This window comes from Lactuca serriola, chromosome 1, assembly GCF_051521515.1.
Source record: "Lactuca serriola cultivar US96UC23 chromosome 1, Lser_US96UC23_V15, whole genome shotgun sequence".
NCBI classification, from domain to species: Eukaryota; Viridiplantae; Streptophyta; class Magnoliopsida; order Asterales; family Asteraceae; genus Lactuca; species Lactuca serriola.
Window position 1 is genome coordinate 46436445 of NC_136408.1, and position 3648 is coordinate 46440092.

At 31.7% G+C, this 3648-nt stretch overlaps 1 long non-coding RNA gene across 2 annotated transcripts; it reads right to left on the reverse strand.

The window, feature by feature from the left end:
• Nucleotides 1–833: 833 nt before the first annotated feature.
• Nucleotides 834–3648, reverse strand: LOC145086809 (uncharacterized). Of its 2 annotated transcripts, none has more exons than XR_013700641.1 (4): nucleotides 2976–3648; nucleotides 2691–2822; nucleotides 2140–2500; nucleotides 834–1088 (listed from the first exon to the last, which is right to left on the reverse strand). It is a non-coding gene; the product is annotated as an uncharacterized LOC145086809 (long non-coding RNA). The 2 variants fall into 2 exon arrangements; XR_013700640.1 differs by having other exon boundaries at nucleotides 3309–3644.

Here is a 3648-nt window from a genome sequence, read left to right on the forward strand (position 1 = left end):
TATATATATATATATATATATATATATATATATATATATATATATATATATATATATATATAAAGAGAGAGAAAGGGGAGGATTCAAATGAGAAAAAAAAAAGTTAAGAATTAGGGAATGAATCTGATGCATTCATGAACGCTCCAGCGTACCGAACCGACAGAACAAATCATATTCATATATAATATGGATATGTATATTCATATATGAATATCTATGAATAATTGTATTCATATATATATAAATATGTATATTCATATTAGAATAAATATAAAGGAAGTGATTATTCATATATGAATATGATGGCGATAGTGGTTGGTGGCGAAGGTAGTGGTTGTGAGGGAGGTGACGGTGGTGGTGGTAGTTGGTGGCGGATGGAAGGTGGTGGATTCATATATGAATAAACTTACATTTCTATTCATATATGATTATTATTCATCATCTATCGCGTTGGTACGTTGGAGCGTTCTGCAGCATAAATAAATGATTGGCAAAGAATAATTCCTCAATTGTCAATCTTTTTTAGTTTCTCGATTGAATTTACCTCTCTCTCTCTCTCTCACTCTCTCTCTCTCTCTCTCTCTCTCTCTCTCTCTATATATATATATATATATATATATATATATATATATATATATATATATATATATATATATACTAGCCGTTTACCCGCACCGGGTGCAAATAGTTTTTTTTTCTTTTCAAAAATAAGCTTCTAGAAGTAAATAATTTTTTTTGCATAAATAGTTACTACATCCACCACCCACCAAAAAATAAATTCGAAGCAAAACTAAAGAAATCTAAACCATGAATTATAACTTGCAACATCACTGTAATCTAACGTTAAACCGTAATCTAAATAATTCAAAAATATCGCTTGTATGAGGAACCAAAAGAATTCACCAATATTTTATGACAATTAATAACCACAAAAACAAAGATGGAGTACATGGGATTAATATATTCTAACCAAGCTTCCTAATATGAGTTTTCCAATGTAGTGATTTTCATACTTCATCTTTAAATCCCAACCATCAACTAAGCTAAAAGAAAGACAGCAAGTCATGTGACATTGACCATTTTAAAACCTGAAAGACATATATAGTTAAACATAAGAACCCACTCAGCAAGATTTGTATTACAAATAAAGGGAAAAATACATGGGAATGTACGGTGTCCTCATAGATTACATTAGTTATTAATATTAAATTGAACATTTGCTTTTAGCTAACGATGATTATAAGTAATAAATTTTAACATTGGTTAATTACTACTAAATGACATAAACTCTTTAATATATTCCGGCCAAGCTTCTTCTAATATTTCCAAGTAATATAATCATTTGTGTCATAAGCTTGGATCCTAAGTAAACCAAAAGAAAGCAAATAAAAATATAGTAATGCGACTGTTCATATGAACAAAATCAAGCAAATAGTTCAAACACAAAAATCTAATGAATTCTTTAGTTTCTTGAAGCAGCATAAACACATATTCTGACTTTCTTTCTTCATTCCCTAAAGACTATGCATCATTCTACAGTAGTAATTAGAACTTGACTAAGTATGACTAAGTAACTGAAGAATTTAGATTTATAGCCATCTCTTAATCAAAAAACCAATTAAACATGAAAATTGCCATTTGTATAATTCATTGATTTTTTGTTTATTCTTGTTACTTAATAGTAAGATAAAAATGAACTTAAAGAAATTACAAATATAAATGAGTAAACAACCTGTTTGGCCCATTTTGGTCCAAAAGAGATTTTTTTTTTGTCATTTTGATACATATGCAAAGGTTCATTGCAATTTTGGTCCCTCTCACTCTAACATTGTGTTTAAATACCTTAAACCTCTGTTTGCAAGGCAAATGTATAGGCTAAACATAATTAAACTCACGGTATGGGTGAGAGGGGCGGAAACTGAAATGAGAAAAAAAATCATTTTGGATCAAAAGTGAAAGGAAATTAATAAGTATTGGGACAAAAACTATAGTTTACTCATATATTTTAAAGCCATGTTGAAACATAAGTTACTTGTGGGAGTTGTTATTCTGGAGTCCAAACATTCCATAAGCTTCACCTAAGCATATCCATGACCATAAAAGATTATCAATATTAGCTGGTAAAAAATAAGAATGTACCAGGGGTAGTGGAAGCACTTTGACCCGCCATTTTCATTTTTTGAATACAAACCATGAATTAGGCAGTAGCCACACATCACTATCAACTTGAACATCATGCAGCTACTGCTATGTGCTATATTTAATCAGTAAATGTGCGTCCAAAGGAGGATTTTTGATGCATTGTGTATCAAACGATCTGTAGGAACTTTATTATGTTCAATCAATAACTTATTGTTATATTGAATCACATTTTCAGTCATGCCATAAGCATTTTCTGTAAATTATTTTAAAACCATATGACAAAGCAAATAAGTTTAAAATAATCATTAAAAAAAGTTTTCATATGCTCAACCAGCTCCCCTGCCTCTTCCTTATAACCCTGAACAGCAAAAAAGACTATTACAATAATCTGGGTTTTGGCAAAAAAAAGTCAATCGAAATCCCACAACAAAGCTACCAGGTGCCTTGAAATCTGAAACTTTCAGATAACTGATTTTGGACACTCATACAAACCAACTCAGTTAAGGAAAATTTCACCAGTAACAATAAAAAATTGTTTTTAAATGTACCTGTTGGAAGGTAGGTAGTGAAGCAATATTTGGTCCTCCAATCTAGACACTGGACTTTATCTCTAGGGGTGCACACATCTTTATGTTCAACAGCTAGGAGTAGTACTAATGATTTCCAAGAACCTACCATATCTGCAAGATAAGTATGATGATAAGAAAAATGAACCTGTAAACCTTCATAAAGCCATATGCATCAGATTAGAATAGAATATTCAATAAAAAAAAAAACATAAAATAGGGTCTTTATGTACAATTAAGAGACACAAAGAAAAAGGAAACACAAACCTGATTTTAGCATTATGGATGAAAATCATCTATTAAACACGCACACACAGAGTTAACAGACACAAATAATCAAATACAGATACACAAAGAACACATAGACAAAATAATTTAGGAGGTACTTTGGGTAGTTTCAAGGAAAAAGGAGAAAACAAAAATAAATAATGAAGTAAAAATGATATTCACTAAAAATTTTGAGCAGAAATGAAAAAAAAATGAAATTGATTTTGCAGATTTCAAATTCTATAATCGATTTGAAAGGGAAGAAAGAAGAAAATCATTTTTTTTGCAGAAAATAAAGTTAATTTTGCATGGAAAAAAAACCCAGAAGCAAACCTAAAGCGAGCATATTTTGGCGAGAACAAAATCAGATAATGGGAAGCGTCGGGGGGAGGGCGGCGTTGGATGTGCTGGGTAGGTAGAGGGCAGCGACGTGGCCGGGGTCAATTTCTCAGCGTCCGATGGTCTTCGGGTGGAGCAATGGTGAAGGTCGTCGGTAGAGGTGGTGTAGGTAAGAGTGTTTATGGCAGTGTGCAGATGAGGAGAGTAGATTCTTGTATATTGTTGCCTTCAAAGAAAAGGTGTCTCATATAGGGTCTTTGAGAGATGAGAGGCTATGAAACGTTGGACGAAGGTGAAGGATTACAGGGTCAACTTTAGGTTGAGATATTTAAAT